This window comes from Hylobates moloch, unplaced genomic scaffold (genome assembly GCF_009828535.3).
Source record: "Hylobates moloch isolate HMO894 unplaced genomic scaffold, HMol_V3 SCAFFOLD_16, whole genome shotgun sequence".
In the NCBI taxonomy this organism is placed as follows: Eukaryota; Metazoa; Chordata; class Mammalia; order Primates; family Hylobatidae; genus Hylobates; species Hylobates moloch.
Genome location: NW_026652291.1, coordinates 17682586 through 17700778, shown reverse-complemented (window position 1 = coordinate 17700778; position 18193 = coordinate 17682586). Strand labels below are relative to the sequence as shown.

Genomic DNA, 18193 nt, shown 5'->3' with positions numbered 1-18193 from the left:
ACACACATTAGCCTAGGCCAACAAGGGGTCAGGATCCATATCACTGTCTTCCATCACCACATCTGGTCCCACTGGAAGGTCTTCAGGGGCAGTAACACACATGGAGATGTCATCTATGATAACAATGCCTTCCTCTGAATACCTCCTGAAGGACCTGCCTGAGGCTGTTTTACAGTTAACATTTTGTTTAATAAGTGGAAGGCATATACTCTAAAATAACTATTAAAAATTGAGTAAATACATAAACCAGTAACACAGTTTATTATCATTATCAAGTATTATGAACTGTACATAATTCTATGTGCTATGCTTTTACACAACTGGCAGTGTAGTAGGTTTGTTTACACCAGCATCACTACAAACACTCGAGTAATGTGTTGCACTAGGACTTTATGATGGCTGCATCACTAGAGGATGGGAATGTTTCAGCTCCGCTGTGATCTTATGGGCCACTCTCACATATGCGGCCCATCATTGACAGAAACGTCATCATGCAGCAGAAAGCTGTATGTTGCATTTCACAGATAAGGAAACTGAGGCTCAGAGAGGATAAGTAACTTGCCCAGCTCACTCTCCAAGTTCAGGGACTGTGTCTGGTTGCTGTTACCTAGTCGTATTACTCACTAGTATTATCGAATATATTGTATTATTGAAGAGTGCTATATTGAAGGGTGTTATTTGTTGTATTATTGAAGAGTGTTATTATTGAAGAGTGTATTATTGAAGAGTGCCTGTATTATTGAAGAGTGCTATATTGAAGGGTGTTATTTGTTGAATAATTACAGGGACAAAGGACTCCAAAACTGTGGTTTCTATACCTGTTGTTCTCAACCTTGGCTGTGCATTAACATCACCTGGGAGGGCTTTTAAACTCCCAGTTTTCAGGTGACACCCCCAGGCCAAATAAATTAACATCTCTACTCCTCACATGATTCCGAGATGCACCAAAATTAGAGCACTCTGGTCTAGAGAAGCACTTTTCAGATGTCAGCTTGAACTAAATCAGCTGGAGAACTTGTTGAAATGCAGATTCCGGCTCAATGAGTCTTGAATGGGCCCGAGATTCCGCATTTCTAAAAAACATTCCCGTTGCCTCTAAACTGCCTTTGCAATACTGCAATTATTATTTTCAGGAGGGCTCTTTCCCCCACAGCTATGATGAAGATTCATTTCATAATGTGTTCACAGGAGAGGTGGTAGTGCTTAGTAATTAAGAGCGTAGAGACTAGGTGAGATATTCTGGCTTGGAAACCTGCTACTGCCACATAATAGCTATTAATATAAAATCTGGACAATTTTCTAAACTGCCCTGTGCCTCAGTTTTCTTATATGTAAATCAGATATAAAAGAGTACCTATAAATATGTACTTATAGATATTAAATATGTAGACACATGCAAAAGACAGAACAGGGCCAGACATGTTGTAAGTGCTCAGCAAGAGTGAGTTCATTGTGGTTATTCACTGAGTATTTCCGATCTTTCTTAAGCTGGAAATGTCAAGGGCTCTGGAGCTTCACCACCTGGGTTCAAATGCCACCTTCACTCATGTTAACAGTGTGGCTTGGGCAACCGACTTTGCCTCTCTGCACCTGTTTCTTCAATGTGCAAATGGAAATAAGAAGATCACCTGCCTCGTAGGTTGTTCTAAGGATAAATTATAAGCAATGCACTTAGAATATGGCCAGACTAAAAGGTAAATGTGCAACAAATGTTTATGATGGTTGTCATTATCGTTATTATTACCACGTGCCAGGCACTGGGGATGCAGAGGTAAATCAGAAGCTTCAAGCGTAGCCCTTGTTGGAACTGAAAAGAAATTGCAGATGTAAAACCTTTGATTTAATGAGGTTTTACAGCGTCCAGTCATCCTTGAAGAGCAAGCAGAAAAAAGGAAATTCTGTCAGTTAATATTTCCTATATCTAGAGTCATTCTCTTGGTTATTTTTACTCTTTGCTTTAGGCCTCTCATTTGCTTAAAACTGATGGCTTGAAAAGGGAAATTCATCTGGATTCCCTCCCCAAGCTGACATCTTGGTTATCAATCAGACGAATTCCAAGCTGACAGTACACTGTCACTGTTATTACAATGATTTATCACTACTCTTTCCATGCGGATGGTGACAGGCAAAGGAAGGAGTTTGCCATCTTCCATCCTGACTTCGATACCCATTCCCCGGAAAAAGCAGCTTGTATCTTCCAATCTCACATCATAAGAGCTATAATCCCTGGTCCAGCTAAACCAAAATCTCCGCAAGATGCATCAGATTGTAATGCCCAACCTTCTTTTTACTAAGCCTGTTTTTAGACGCTCCCTTTTCCTTTAATCACCTAGCCTTGTTTCCACCTGAATTGACTCTCCCTTAGCTAAGAGAGCCAGACAGACTCCTTCTTGGCTCTTCCACTGGCAGCCCCTTCCTCAAGGACTTAACTTGTGCAAGCTGACTCCCAGCACATACAAGAATGCAATTAACTGATAAGATACTGTGGCGAGCTATATCCGCAATTCCCAGGAATTCGTCTGATTGATAACGCCCAAAGCCCCCAGTCTATCACCTTGTAATAGTCTTAAAGCCCCTGCACCTGGAACTGTTTACTTTCCTGTAACCATTTATCCTTTTAACTTTTTGCCTACTTTATTTCTGTAAAATTGTTTTAACTGGACCCCCCTCCCCTTTCTAAACCGAAGTATAAAAGAAAATCTAGCCCCTTCTTCGGGGCCGAGAGAATTTTGAGCGTTAGCTGTCTCTTGGCCGCCAGCTAAATAAACAGACTCTTAATTCATCTCAAAGTGTGGCGTTTTCTCTAACTCGCTCAGGTTCAACAAGACAATGATTAAACTACTGTTTATGTAAGTAATTGCCAGGTACACCACATGAAAATAATTAAATTTATCAAATAGTTACCAAATAGTAATTAGTATTAGTGTGTTTCCTGAATAGCAGCTGAATATGCTGAATAGCAGCATATTTCTTATAGATTCAGCAAACAGAACTCCCAGTTCCTGGGAATGTCTGCTTTCTACTCAGCATACTGTAATGTCTCTCCCTCAGATTCAGGAATGCTGAGAAAATAACTCTGTGAGTAGAGATTGACGCAAATGAAAATTATGAAGTATATATTGTTGATATTCTTTCTATGAGTTCAGACACACACATTCACTCTGTAAGCTGGCAAAAATAATGACTGAAAAAGGGAGTTGAAAATATTATGTGTAAGCTGGAGTTTGAGACACTGATACGGACAGGAGAGGGAAATACTGGGTAGAAGAGGGTGGTTCCCTAGCAAAGGCCCCACACTCAAGCCTGGAGACCCGTGGGCCTACGTGGAAATAGGCATTTCTGTTTTCGCACCCAAAATGTTGCCTTTTGGCCCAACACGCCCCCATCCTGTACCCATATAAACTCCAAACCCCAGGCTCCAGAGGCAGATGAGCAGGTGAGAAGACAAGGAGAAAAACAGATGAACAGAACGGAACAAAGCGGCAGAGAAAGAGAGGAGGAGGAACATCTGAACAGCAAGATGAGTTCAGCTGGGGGCAGCTGGAGAGGGGTTCAGCCACAGGACAGCCAGGCTCCAGGGGAAGATCATCTTCCCACTCTATCCTCCCTTCCGGCTCTTCATCCATCCCACTGAGAGTCACCTCCACCACTCAATAAAAACCTCCACATTCATCCTTCAGGCCCCTGTGTGACCTGAGTCTTCCAGGATGCTAGGAAAGAGCTGAGGTTACAGAAAGCTGTTACACTGACCCACTGCACTTGCAAAAAGGAAGAGGGTCCATTGAGGTGGTTAACACTTGAGCAATCTGCAGACAGCAAAGCTAAAAGAGCATTATAACGCTGGGGCAGCAGACATCTACCCTTAGACACTACCGTGGGGCCGGAGCCCAAAGCCCTCACCCCGGTTCCTGTACCTTCCCATCTTTGTGCTCTCCCTCTTCTCAGAGGTTTGAGCAGCAGCAGCAGCAACCAACCAGGTTAGACACATCCCTGGCTCATGTCCTGCGAGGGAGATCAGGGAATTCTCCAATTTCAATACTTTCTCTGTTTGTTTCTTAGGGCTGCCATTACAAATTATCACAATTTGGTAGCTTAAAACAACAGAAATTGATTTTCTTGCAATTCCGGAGGTGAGGTATTCAAAATCAAAGTGTGGCAGGACCAAGCTCCTTCTCAAGGCCCTAGGGGGGAATCTGGACCCTACCTCTTCTGCTTCCCGTGGATCCAGGCATTCCTTGGCTCCTGGTTGCATCACTCCGATCTCTGCCTCAGTCTTCTTATCTTCTCTGTGTCTCTCTTTTGTGTGCCTCTTGTAAAAACACCTGTGTTCAACAAATTTTATGGGAGGCCATTAGTTTGGATTAACCACCTGCCTGAGGCCCCAGCATCAGACCCAAGGAGAATGGAGTCACTTGTGCTAAGTGCCACATAATTAAACTGAACTTTGAAATGGGTCAGCTTTAAAAAAAAAAAAAAAAAAAAAAAAAACCAGGAGATCCCAGTCAACCTGAGTCAGTTTAATTTAAAAGTCCTCTCTGTTTTCACCTTAAAAGGAAAGTAACTTTGAAATAACCAATCTGCATTTTGTCTCCTGATTCTGCTTTCTCCAGACCTTTTCTGGCTGTAAAGCCAAACCCTCTTTTCTCAGCAGCTGAATCCAGCCCAACTCAGCCAAGAGTTACTTTTGCAAAAGTAGTTTATTTCTGTGCAGAGGCATATGCGTCATAAAGCTAATGAGCTTAAGCTTCATGGCCCTGAATAGCAGGGACTCTCTCAAAGGGGCCTGCAGGCATTTCATATCCATAATCTGTTATTATTTTTCTTAAAGAGGCTCCCAAAATTCTAGACGTTTCAGGACTGAAAATCTTGGATCCACCCCATCTTTCGTAGTATATCCAATGGCAGTAATAATTTACAGGGTACATAATAGGGGCTCAATATATATTAGTCAAACTAATATAACACCTATCATGCACCAACACTAGACATAGGCACAATCTTTGCCTTCAAGAAGTCCAAAGTATAGTGGAGAACAGAAATATTAATAAAATCACTAAATGTGATGTCATGACTCATTTAAATGCTATGAAGCTACATAGGTTTAGGATGGGACATGTGGGAGATCTGACGTAGGCAGAGAGGTTTCTGAGGAAGCAACAGTGGAGTCGTGATCTAAAGAAAATGAGAATTAATTAGAGGGGAGAGAAGTAAGAAGAGAATGTTCCAGGCTGGGAGGATAGAAGTGATATAGAGAGAAAGAACATCGTATGTCCAAGGAACTGAGAGAAGGTAAATTAGCTGCTACACTGACAGTGAGGAGGATCTTGGTATAAAATGAGCCTGGGAAGGCAAACCAACCATGCAGGACCCCATGAGCCCTATGAAGATTTTCAGCCTTTATTATAAGAACAACAGCAAGTTAGTTTGAGTGTTGGGGCAGGGTGGGGAGCATAGATAAGAGTAATGACATGATCAGATGTCTACTTACGAAATGCTCTGGCTGTACTATGGAAATCAGCAGGGGCAAGGCAGGGGTGTGTAAGAAGATGCAAGTAGCAGGCTATCGGGGAAGACCAGGAAAGAGGTGACTGTGGTGTGGTGGGTGGTGGGAGCAGAGGGAAAGAAATGAAAAGAATTGCAGAGATGGAGAGACATCAAGAGTAAAATCCTCATGCTTGTTGCAGGATTGGCCATGGGGAGTAATGGTGAAACAGTTGTCAAGGATAATGTTACAGGCTGAATATTTATGTCTCCCCAAATTCATACATTAAAATCCTAACCCCTAGGATGACGGTATTAAGAGGTGGCACATGCCTGTAATTCCAGCACTTTGGGAGGCCAAAGCGGGTGGATCGTTTGAGCCCAGGAGTTTGAGGCCAGCCTGGGCAACATGACAAAACCCTGTTTCTACCAAAAAAAATATATAAAAATTAGCCTGATGGGATAATCCATGCCTGTAGCCCCAGCTACTCAAGAGGCTAAGGTGGGAGGATCACTTGAGCCCAAAAGATGGAGGTTGCCATGAGCCGTGATTGTGCCACTGTACTCCAGCCTGGGCAATAGAGTGAGACCCTGTCTCAAAAACAAAAATGTGGGGTCTCTGGGGGGTCATTAGGTCATGAGGATTCATCCCTCTGGAATTAGATTGGTGCCCTTATAAAAGAGGCCCTAGTGAACTGCCTTGCCCCATCCACCGTGTGAGAATACAGTAAGAAGAAACCTGTCTACGAACCAGTAAGCAGGCCCTCACAAAACACCAGACCTGCCAGCACCCTGATCTTGGACTTCCCAGCCTCAAGAACAATGAAAAACAAATTTCTGTTGTTTAAAAGCTACCTAGTCTATGGTATTCTGTTATAGCAGTCCAAATGGACTAAGACAGAAAACTACTGGATCATTTGGGTTACACTAATGAATAGTGATATGTTAACTGGGATGGAGAACTCTGGAAGAAAACCCATTTGTTTGGATTGGGAGGGGAGGGTTAATGAGTTTCAGTCTCTCCTGGGACTTACTGAATTCACAATGACCTTGAAGCATCCAAATGAAGATGTCAAGAGAGAGGTTGGACAAGAGGATTCTGAAATGAAGACATCAATCTGGGACTGAATAAGTGGTAACTGAAGTGTGTGGATGAAACCATGTAGGGAAATAAGACAGTGCAAGAAAAGAGATGGGCCCCAAACCAAGCCTAGAGAAGCATCACCTGGCTGGGTAAAGAAGGATCTAACTACAAAGGAGGGAGAGAAGGAGCAGCAGCGAGAGGACAACCATGAGAATGTGGGGTCAGAACAGTCCAAAGGAGAAGTGTGTTGACAGGAAGCACGTGGTGAGTGAACGGAGCTGAGAAGGCAAGGAAGGTGGGGACCGGACGTCATCAGGTTTAGCGGCCTGAAGGTGCTGCGGCCGAGCTCCTCAGGGGAAGTGGTTAATGAGGGCAGGAGCCAGATTGGAGTGGGCTCCATAGGGAGGGAAGATAGAGTGCGGTGCTGCAAGGATGTGGGGTTGAGGAGAGATTGTTGGGTGTGTTTGTTTCTGGTTATGCTGTTGCTTTGGCTGTTTTTTTATTTCTAATGCCAAAACAAAGAAAACAGTTGTTTTCATAAGGCAGTGGGAGAACGTATTTGAGGGAGCAATTTGATTAGATGAGAGGGAAGGAGATCATCATTGGCAGCAGGTCCGAGAGAAGGGAAGAAGGGATGGAATTCAGTTTGCAGATGGTGGAATCAGCCCAAGGCAAGAGGAGAGACATTCCTCCGTTATAACAGGAACAGTGGTGGGAGAGATGGAAGCAGTCAGTTGCATGGGAAGAAGGTGCCTTCTGCTGGCTTTGTTTCCTGCTGAGAGTGAGAGGGCAGCAGGAACAGAGGGCAGAGGTTCGTAGAGAGTGAAAGAAGGGATCTGAAAGATTTCAGCAAGAAGTTAGTTCTGCAGACACCAGGTGATATGGTTTGGCTGTGTCCTCACTCAAATCTCTTCTTGAATAGTAGCTCCCATAATTCCCATGTGTTGTGGGAGGGACCTGGTGGAAGATAATTGAATCATGGGGGGTGGTTTCCCCCATACTGTTCTCGTAGCAGTGAATAAGTCTCACGAGATCTGATAGTTTTATAAGGGGTTTTCTGCTTTCACTTGGCTCTCATTCTCTTTTGTCTGCCACCATGTAAGGATGTGCCTTTTGCCTTTTGCCTTTTGCCTTCTGCCTTCTGCCATGATTGTGAAGCCTCCTCAGCCATGTGGAACGGTAAGTCTATTAAACCTCTTTTTCTTTATAAATTACCCAGTCTTGGCCAGATCCCTGGGCCTCATCCCTTCCCAAGGTGCTCTTGGCTTGTGTGAAAGGATTTGTACCAGCATCACAGGAGGCCCTTGGTGTGAACAGAGATCCAGGCAAAAGGACTTCATTTCCAGTCTCCAGGCAGTTGTCTGCCTTAGCAGATTTGGAGATTTGAATACCTCTTTGAGGCAAACCATTTCTCTTCCAAGAAAACCATGAGTTTCTTTTTTTTTTTTTTTTTAGAAAAATTGTAAAGTCATTGTAGAGGGAGAAATGGGGACTTGTTGGTCGAAGGATACATAATTACAGTTAGATACGAGGAATATATTTCAAGGGATTTATTGTACAGCAAGGTGACTATAGTTAATACACATATAATTTATTCTTGGAAAATGTAAAGAGAGAGGACGTTATGTGCTCTTGCCACAAAATAACTATGTGAGGTAATGTATTTGCTAATCAGCTATGTTCAACTATTCCATAATGTGTATATATCATGATGTACATATATGCACACAATGGTATATATACTAGGTATATATGTACTATATATTCTCCAAGATGTGTGTGTGTATATATACACACACACACACACACTGCATCATATTATATATGTGATAACATACAATGTTATCTGTAAATTTAAATAATAAAAATACTTAAAAAAAAATAAAGCCACACAAATTGGAACAGACATTTTAGAGGCCTAGCTAAGTGTTCTGCCTGGTGATGTAAACTGTTGTGTGCATTTGAGCCAGAACAATGCCTCACTGGGTCTGTGGCTTTGGCTGCGGAGAAACATCGGTTTGGTCTGGTTGGATTCAGATGTCATGGGGGCTGAGCTGTCACTTGTTCTTCAGGAGATGTCTGTACAATGGTCCCCCCTATCCACAGGGGATACATTCCAAGACCCCCAGTGGATGGTGGAAACCCTGGATACTACCAAACCCTGTATATACTATGCATGAATTTCTATTTTCTTCTTTAAAATTTCACAGATAGAAGATTCATTCCTTAGCATAGATCTTAGCAACTTTGGCATATGACTTTTTTCTTTCCTTAAGTTGAGAACTTTCACCTCTTCACTTAAAGGAAGCACTCACTGGCATATTCAAGCTGTCACCATTCCTACTCTTGCACTTTGAAGCTATTATTAAGTAAAACAAGGGTGATTTGAACACAAACACTGCTATACTGCAGCAGTCGATCTGATCACTGAGATGGCTAAGTGTCTAACAGGCAGGGAGTGTAAACAGCATGCAGACACTGGACAAAGGAAGGATTCACTTCCCCGTGGGAAGGCTCAATATCTCATCGGCCTACTCAGAATGATGCACCATTTAAAACTCTGGAATTGTTTATTTCTGGAATTTTCCATTTAATATTTTCAGACTGCAGTTGATGGCAGGTAACTAAAACCACAGAAAATGAAACCCTGGCTAAGGGGGGACTACTCTATTCTTACTTACACTTTGATTCTAAGTCAGGAAGCAGATTAATCCGCATAAAGCAATTAGCGAACTGTCCATGACAAGTAGAGACAGAAGTTCAGAAGAGAAAATGCGGCATGGTCAGAGTCACCAGGGAAATTTCTAAAAAGGATGTACTTGGATGAGGCTTTGAAGGACAGAGAGGGCTGGGGAAGTGAGGGGGAAGAACAAGCATTTCCGGCCCACGAGGTTGAATGTGATTTCTCTGCACACTGGTCTGGCTTCATCACTTACTAGCTGCGTGGCCTTTGGCAAATTGCTTAACCTCTGTACACCTTCTTTTCCCTAACTGCAGCAAGATCATATAGGTAACTGTCTGTAGGACTGTACTGAGGTAATTCTTATGATGTTCTCACCACAGTACTTGGGTCATATAAAGCATCCTGTAAGTATGACCAGTATTTTTTTATTTTGTTATTATTGTGTGCTAGAACATTAAAAGGACAACTATTTCCACATTCCAATGTGAACGTGGAGGCCACCAAGCAGGACTGGCCAAGAAGGTGTAAATGGACACTTTGCAACTCCTAGCCTTCATTCATCCCGAGGGAAGAAAGGGATCATAAGTACACCATTCCCAGGGGAAAAAGGTTTGTTTTAAGATGCCATGGGTGTGCTTTTGGTCTACCCTCCCAAGGGTAAGGGTGCCCCTCACCTCAAGCTGGGGAAAGGGGCTTCATAAGGACTACTTGGATGGGCCTGGTGTCTGATTCAGCCCTGGGAAATACTAAAACCACAGACTCTTCCCCTCTGCTAGTGGAGAGGGGATGCAGCACCTCATTGGCCTGGGTCCCAAGGGTTTATTGGCATAAAAAAAAAGGCCTGAGTGTTTCCTGTTGGCCACATCTAGGCCAAATGCAAGAAGGAGCCAGCAAGAGGACCCATGAATGTCACTGTCAATGATGACTGCAGGAAAATAAGTTGGAAATGCCTAAGAGCTGAGGAAGGAGCTGTAAGTGGCCAGTTAGAACCAAAATGCATTCACACACATCAAGGGAGAATCAGGTAGGGAATCACTAATCAAGGTATATGCTCATGTCACACTGACACATGGAAGGTCTTAGAAGGTCTTTTCATGATCACAAAAGACATAAGATTTTTTTTCCTGGATTTCATTCAAAATTTGTTTCCTGGATTCATCTAGCCCTACAGAGTAGGTATAAATGGGTGTTGGAGGGAAGGAAGAGAGCTGTTTTCTGATTACATCCCACAGTGTATGTTAGTTCAATGTGCTGATTATAATTGTTATTATTATTCTATTCTAATTACCTTCTTCATTAGACTTTGAACAGCAGGAGGGCAGAAATCCCATCTTGTTCATCTGTATATCCACAGCACCAGCCCAGTGCCTGAAATACCATGAATATTTAATAAATTAATGTTCAATGAATGCATGTGTCAACATCCCACAGGAACTGGAGGCTAAGTATGATTCTAAATGGAAGCAGCCCTTATTCAAAGTGGACAACCAGATCTGCTGTCTCCCAGTCAGGGGAAACTTTTGCCAAACACAGGCCGTCTCTAATTCCCTTTTAAATTGTAGTCAATGTTTTCACCCTGAACTCCAGAATTGTATAATTATACCTTATAACATATGGCACACAAAGCTCCACGAGACGGCAGCCCCATCAAAATTTATAAGGCAGAGTTTGCATCTCTGATTTTAAATGGGCTTAACTGCTCGAATTAGAGTAGGTTTTCTATTCCTGGGAGAGAGGAGAGTGTTCAGGTATTCCAAGAACAATCAGGGCAGCAGTGCCCTCCAGCCACCATCATATTCAATCTTGGCTCAGCTGGAACCAAAGTTGGGGCCCAAGTGCGTGTGGGCTTCTGAAAGAGGAAAGCGAACATGTCGGCTGATCACAGTGGACTTTTGATTTTTTACAGGAAAAGGAGAAGAGCGCAACATGAAAGATTGAGAGCCAAACATAAAGAAACAATAAGGTGCCTCTTGAACACAGAGATAAAGCCACCTTCTCAAAGGGGACTGGGTGAAGTCAGCACAGGATGGATAGCAGCAGCCCCACCCCAGCCTAGGATCCAGCTGCAGGGGCTCTGGAAACACTCAAAAGTAATCAGAGACAGGGAGGTTCCTCGGGCCTCAGATGCACCTAAGGAAAGCTGAAATCTAGGCAACTGCCAAAAACAGGATGATACTAAAGTAGATAGCCTCTGTGCATCTAGAAAGAGAGTCCAAGCTGATAAGCTGTGAAGGTTTAAATTGGCCTGGCCAAGGCAGAGACAGTGCCTAGCAGATGACAGAGGTGTATGCTTTCCTGGTCCAGGGAGATTCACATACCTTCCAATGACCTTCCAATGCTTTATCAAAAGCATCCATTCTATGCTCACCAAATAGTCTTTTGATAACCAATTTAGCTTCATGGATCTGGGGAAGAGTTTTAAATAATCCAGAAATTGGTAGGTATAATATTCTCTGCAAGTGAATAGACTTGGATTTTGGTTTATACATCTGATGTTAGAACAGCCTTTCTCTAAGAATAACTCTAGGCATTTGCAAATCCACCAAACTGGTGATGCATTGAGGGCCATCCTCAGTGGATGCGCAGCCAGTAACAGGTCTCTCTGAATTTATCTTGATTGATCTCTTGTTTATAAATCATTTAGAAATACTAATATACAGCGCTAACCACACACACACACACACACACACACACACACACACACACACACACCCCACACACACAGAGAACTCCTACTCATCCTTCAAGGCCCAACTTAAATGCTACACCTCTGAGAATTTTTTCTGCATAGCCAGTACCTTGCGGGAGGGTGGGGTGAATAAAGGAGACCACAGAATAATTAATGGAATCTTACAGAACAACTTTTTACAAACTCTTTTTAGCTAAAAAACTCTTGTTCAACCAAAAGCTGCTATGAAAGCCAGTCGGTAAAACATACAAAATGAAACTTCTCTGACTGAAAAAAGGAATAGTAAGCCAAGAACCTGCTCCCTGGGCTTCCCCAATCCCCCTCATCACACTGAAGCCCCTCATACCACAGTTTGAAAACCCCTTATCTAGTCTAACTCTCATCTTACAAATGAGGAAACTGATCTGGAATCTAATGTCAGAAAACAGTTTATGCAATCATGTCATGTGGTTCTCCCAAAGCATAGATGATAAATAACATGACATTTATGCTATCCATTCCCAGCCTTGGTAGGCATAAGTAATTAATCCCAGATGTGGCTTCAGAATCCTTCTCAACACACTGTTCGGTAAGCCGCTAACACTTGACTGAAGTTGACATGTAAGACAAACTTATTTACCATCCCTATTTGAAAATCAATGTTTTCCTGTCCTAAATGTTAACATATTTTTATTTATCATATCAACCCAAGTAATTAATATTTAAAAGTATATAAAAGGCTTTAATGTTATACACAACCCAATAGAAATCTTTTTTTCATCACCTCTCCATTTAGGTAATGGTCTTGAATTATGCATTTTGAGAGCTGACCTTCCAAATCTAGTGGTGTTAAGTAAATAACTACTATCTAATTACATTTCCTTTACTAGATTAAAATATAAAAATAAACATCTAGATCTCTTCCTTGGTGGTGGTGTCAATGCCACCTCAAAAATAAAAAGGTTGGAGCAGTATCTTTAACTGACTCAAGTTTGGTTGATTCAAGCCTGAGATAAAAAAAATATGGCATATTAAATTCCAGTTCTAGTTTAGCTATTCTTATTTTTTTTAAATATTCAGCTCTTCTTTATTAAGGTTTTTTTTTCTGGGGAAAGAAATGAATGTTTTCTGCCAATTAATTTAGCTGATTTATATACAATGACTATGGACAATGGCCCAGTTGAGCTTTAAGACACAGCACACAGAGAGAACCAATCTCTTTCCCTAGATTCCTGCCTAGGCTTTTAAAACAGAAATGTCTTTCCTCTTGAAAGAACTTGGGGGAAAGTGATTGTCCTTTTTACTATCCTTTCACCCAGCCTGCCCCATAGAGAAGGAGTCACTTATCTGCTTGGGCAGGTTAGGACCCATCACTTACGCCCACTTGGTAGAGTCTTCAGCAGTCTCTCTCCATCTCTCTCATTCCCTGGGGCCTGCTGGAACCTTGACTGTATATAGATTCTCCCCTTCATGCAGTGATGCTTATGCAACACCTTAGCCTTCTAAAGCTGACCACACTAAAGAAGACAGGCCTTTCCTTTCTCTGGAATTAGGAATGAGCCCTGCCAGAGATCTTCCTCCTACCTGTCTCAATTTTTAGCATCAAATTCATTTCGATTTTGGCCTTAAAGTATGCATCTTCAAAGGATTGATTTATTTGGAGGTCTATATGAATATCTGCTTAGCTTCTCCATATACTGATGTATATCATGGTGAGGAAGGGAAGAATTTTCAAATCCTCAGGTTAACTCTGAAGTCAGAATATCCATCCTACTGACATTGTTTGAGGGCTAAAATAACTATGAATTTATGATAAACTTTCTTCCCAAAATCTACATGTCAAATACTTTGACTTTGGGCCCTTATACATAAATTTTTTTCAAGATCTTGGAAATCTTTATGGAAATGTTTTCACTTCTATTTTAATAACAATAATTATAACTGTAAAAAAGAAATTATTCATATAGTAGCACAAATTCAAGTAGTACTAAATGGCCCAAAATGAAAAATAAGTCTTCTTTCCCTCTCTGCAACCAAGAGTCCCACTACTCAGAAGTAACCACACATAAATGCTTCTTTTGTGTAGCTCTTACTGACTTACTCCTTAATATTATAATGTTTGCATACTTTATTCTTCTTATTTGATAACTTGAAGCATTAGGTACTAACCGCACGCTTTGAAAAATGAGGAATTAATTCATTTATACCACCTCTCATACTCTTTGATATTTCTGCCAGCCACTTTTTTTAAATTCTATGAGTTATAGTCACATGTCTAAATTATGAATTTTTAGTCCTGAAACCATTGACTTTACACAAGGTCTTGACCCATTAACTTTAGACAATATGTTAGGATGAGGAAGTTAGGATACATTTGACTTAATATCTCCTCATAGCCTTCTAACTCCTGCCTCCCATCTGCCCCTCATTCTAACATGTCATTAACTTTATATGGTCAATGTCAAGGTTTGTAACATTTATATTAATGATAAAAGCATACTAAGGCTTCATGCTTTGCTTATAAGTTGATTCTAAACTGAAAGCCAATAGCTAGCTTTAACACATGATGATGTATATACTACTCACTGCAAGCCATGAAGTATATAATTGAACCAGCAGAGAAAACACTGTAATACTAAATCACTAAACATGTTCTGCTCAAAGGAGAAAGTAATTATCAAAACTTTGGAGGAGTAGAAACAGAGCAGCATATTTTAAATATATATATGCATAAAAATTAAACGGTATACTTTCACTGTATTACTAAGATCACTCAGTGTCTTCAACCCTCTGTTGGTTGAAGGATATCATTTTTTTCTTGGACATATTTTCCAGGGATCTTTCTACTCCATGTTTTAGTGTGGACTAACTTATTTCCATATCTGCTGCATTTATTGCATCCTGGTATTTCTTTCTATCATATTCCTGGGTTGTGTCCACTTTTTCTTATATCCATGTCTGTAATTTTCTTGGATTTCTTTTTTTAATTGAATGTTTGATTTTAATTTTTTTTATTATACTTTAAGTTCTAGGGTACATGTACACAATGGGCAGGCTTGTTACATATGTATACATGTGCCATGTTGGTGTGTTTTAAGATAATTATAGATGTATATGCAGTTATAAGAAATAATACAGAGAGATTCCCAGGTACCTTTTACCAAGTTTAACCCAATGGTAACATGTTACAAAACTAGAATGCAGTATCAAAACCAGCATATTGACATTAACACAGTTAAGATTCACAACATTTCCCATCATCACAAAGATCCTTCATGTCGCCCTTTTATGGCCACACTCTTCTCTCCCACCTTAACCCGTGGCAACCAGTAATCTGTTCTCCATTTCTATAATGTTGTCATTTTAAGCATGTTATACATATGGAGTTATACAGTATGTAACCTTTGGGAATTTGATTTTTTTACAGTCAACACACTTCTCTAAGCTTTACCCAATTAATTGTATATATCCACAGTTTGATCATTTTTGTTGGTGAATAGTGTTTCATGGTATCTATGTACCAATCTTGTGTCATTATTTATAACATTAGCTGTAGGTTCTGTGTAGATGCTCTTTATCAGGTTCAGTTCCCTTCTATCCATATTTTCTGAGAGGTTTTTTTTTTTTTTTTTTTTTTTGAGAGGGAGTCTGACTCTGTCGCCAGGCTGGAGTGCAGTGGCACTATCTCGGCTCACTGCAACCTCCAACTCCCGGGTTCAAGTGATTCTCCTGCCTCAGCCTCCCGAGTAGCTGGGAGTACAGGCGCGCACCGCCAGGCCCAGCTAATTTTTTTATTTTTAGTAGAGACAAGGTTTCACCAAGTTGGCCAGGATGGTCTTGATCTCCTGACCTCATGATCCGCCCACCTCAGCCTCCCAAAGTGCTGTGTTTACAGGCATGAGCCACCGCATCCAGCCTTTTCTGAAAGTTTTATCATGAAGACGTGTTGAATTTTATCAAGTGCTTTTCCTGTATCAATTGATATGACTGTGATTTTTTTCTTCATTAGCTTGCTAATAATGATGGATGATACTGATTGACTTTTAAATATTGAATCATCCTTGCATCCCTGGAATTTAGCCTATGTGGTCATTTTTATATGTATTGCTGAATTTATTTGCTAATAATTTGTTAAGAATTTCTGCATATATATTTATTACAAATATTGGTCTTTAATTTTCTTTTTTTGTATTGTCTTTGTCTGATTTTAGTATCATTGAAAAATAACTTCATAAAACGAATTGAGAAGTGTGAACTCTTCTTGTATTTCCTGGAAGAGATTGTGTATTAGTGATGTTAATTCTTCTTTATATGGATTTAGTTATGTTTATTCTATTTGAGTTTGCTTAGCTATTTGAAGCTGTAGATTTATGTCTTCTGCCAAATTTGGAAAAATTTCAACCATTATTTCTTTGAATACTTTTTCAGCCCTGCCCTGCTCTCTTTTTTTCTCCTTTTAGATATCCAATGACACAAAAATTAGATCTTTTGTTAGAGTCTCGCAGGTCCCTAAAGTTTTATTCATTTTTATTTTTAGTCTGTTTTCTCTGTTTTTCAGACAAGGTCATTTCTATGCCCTTTTTTTTGTTTTTTGCTTTTGAGACAGAGTCTTACTTTTTCTCCAGGCTGGAGTGCAGTGGCGTGATCTCGACTCACTGCAACCTCCGACTCCTGGGTTCAAGTGATTCTCCTGCCTCAGCCTCCTGAGTAGCTGGGATTACAGGTGCACACCACCACGCCCAGCTAATTTTTGTATTTTTAGTACAGATGGGGTTTCACCATGTTAGCCAGGATGGTCTCGATCTCCCGGCCTCGTGATCCACCTGCCTTGGACTCCCAAAGTGCTGGGAACATCCTAACAATAGAAATTACCCACTTTATAGAGGAGATATAAATATTTTCATTCATTTTTCCTTGTCCCTTCTATTCTGCCACTGAGTCTGCCAACTGAACTTTTTATTTCGCTAATTATATATTTTACTTGTAAAATATCCATTTGGCTCTTCTTTACACGTTCTATTTCTTTGCTCATACTTTTTATCTTTTCATTTCCTTTAAGTATGTTTGTTAATGCTCACTGAAGTACTTTTATAGTGGCCCCTTTCAAATTTAGGTAAGTCTGATATCCATGTCATTTTGTTGGCATCTATTGGTAGTCTTTTTTCATTCAGTTTGAGAATGTCTTGGTTCTTGGTGTAGATGATTTTCACTTAAAATTTGGATATTTTGGTTATAATATTATAAGACTCTGGTTCTTATTTAAACATTCCATTTTAGTTGGCTTCTTCCAGCATCACTCTGGCATGGGATGGGGGAGCACCAAATGTTATTACTGCCAAGTGGGGGTAAAGTCCAAATTTCCTACATGGCTTCCAGTGACACCCGATAAAGGGCGTTCCTCATTATTGCTAGGCTGAGTGGGAACCCCATCTCCCCACTAGGTTTCCATGGATACTGTCCTGTTCAGGAAGAACTGGAGTGCCTTATTGCTGTTCACCACATGGCTTCCTTAACACATGGGTAGGGTGGGGGGAAAAAATGTAGTCTCATTACCATAGAATGGTGGTGAAAGTTCTGCTCTCTACTTACCCTTCTCTGACACCATCCTGGTAGAGTATTGGGTTACCTCATTACAGCTTGACAAAGGTGAAAATCTGGGCTCCCCACGATGCTCTTTGCTGGCATGGGTGGAGGTGGGGCCTCAGGTTTTTTTTCCTGTGGTATTTGGCTCAGGTAGAGCAGTTATTGTCTAAAAGTTTCCTGTCTCAGTTGGCTGACTTTCCAGTCCATTGGCTAGACAGAGCAGGCTTTGGTCAGGGCCTTTTTTGTCTGTTCCATTTATGTTACTGGGTTGTCAGCTTCTTCAATTCCAAGACTGAGATATATGAGACAAAAAAATTCTTGAGGTCCTTAGCTGGTCTACCTTCTTTTCTCCAGCTTCCAGAGTCTCCCTCTGTTTGTTTGATATATAATGTCCAAGATTTTTTTGTTGTACTTGGTGGAGGAAATAGGAAAAAGTATGCCACTCCATCTTCTGAGAAATGAAGTCTGAAATTCGTTTTAATTTTTCTGAAGTATATATATTATTTTCAGACAGTAGCTCTTAGAGGTAAAATATCTGAGTCCTTGCATGTCCAAAAAACGTCTCTACTTTGCCCTCACTAGATACGTAGTTTGTCGTGAGAATAAAAAGACTTTGAGGTGGAATCACCTCTAGTTTCAGCTTTAACGTGTAAAGAACTTGGAAATTATCACTCCCATCTTTACAATAAGAAAA

The 18193-nt window shown here is 40.9% G+C and overlaps 1 long non-coding RNA gene across 1 annotated transcript in view; it reads right to left on the bottom strand.

Moving 5' to 3' along the window:
* Positions 1-4203: 4203 nt before the first annotated feature.
* The window catches only part of LOC131381535 (uncharacterized), a 31607-nt gene continuing 17617 nt past the window's right edge, over positions 4204-18193 (bottom strand). Inside the window, exons 2-3 of the long non-coding RNA XR_009210350.1 lie at positions 10537-10616; positions 4204-4322 (exon numbers count right to left, since the gene is read on the bottom strand). This is a non-coding gene — a long non-coding RNA (uncharacterized LOC131381535). The remainder of the gene's footprint in view (positions 4323-10536; positions 10617-18193) is intronic.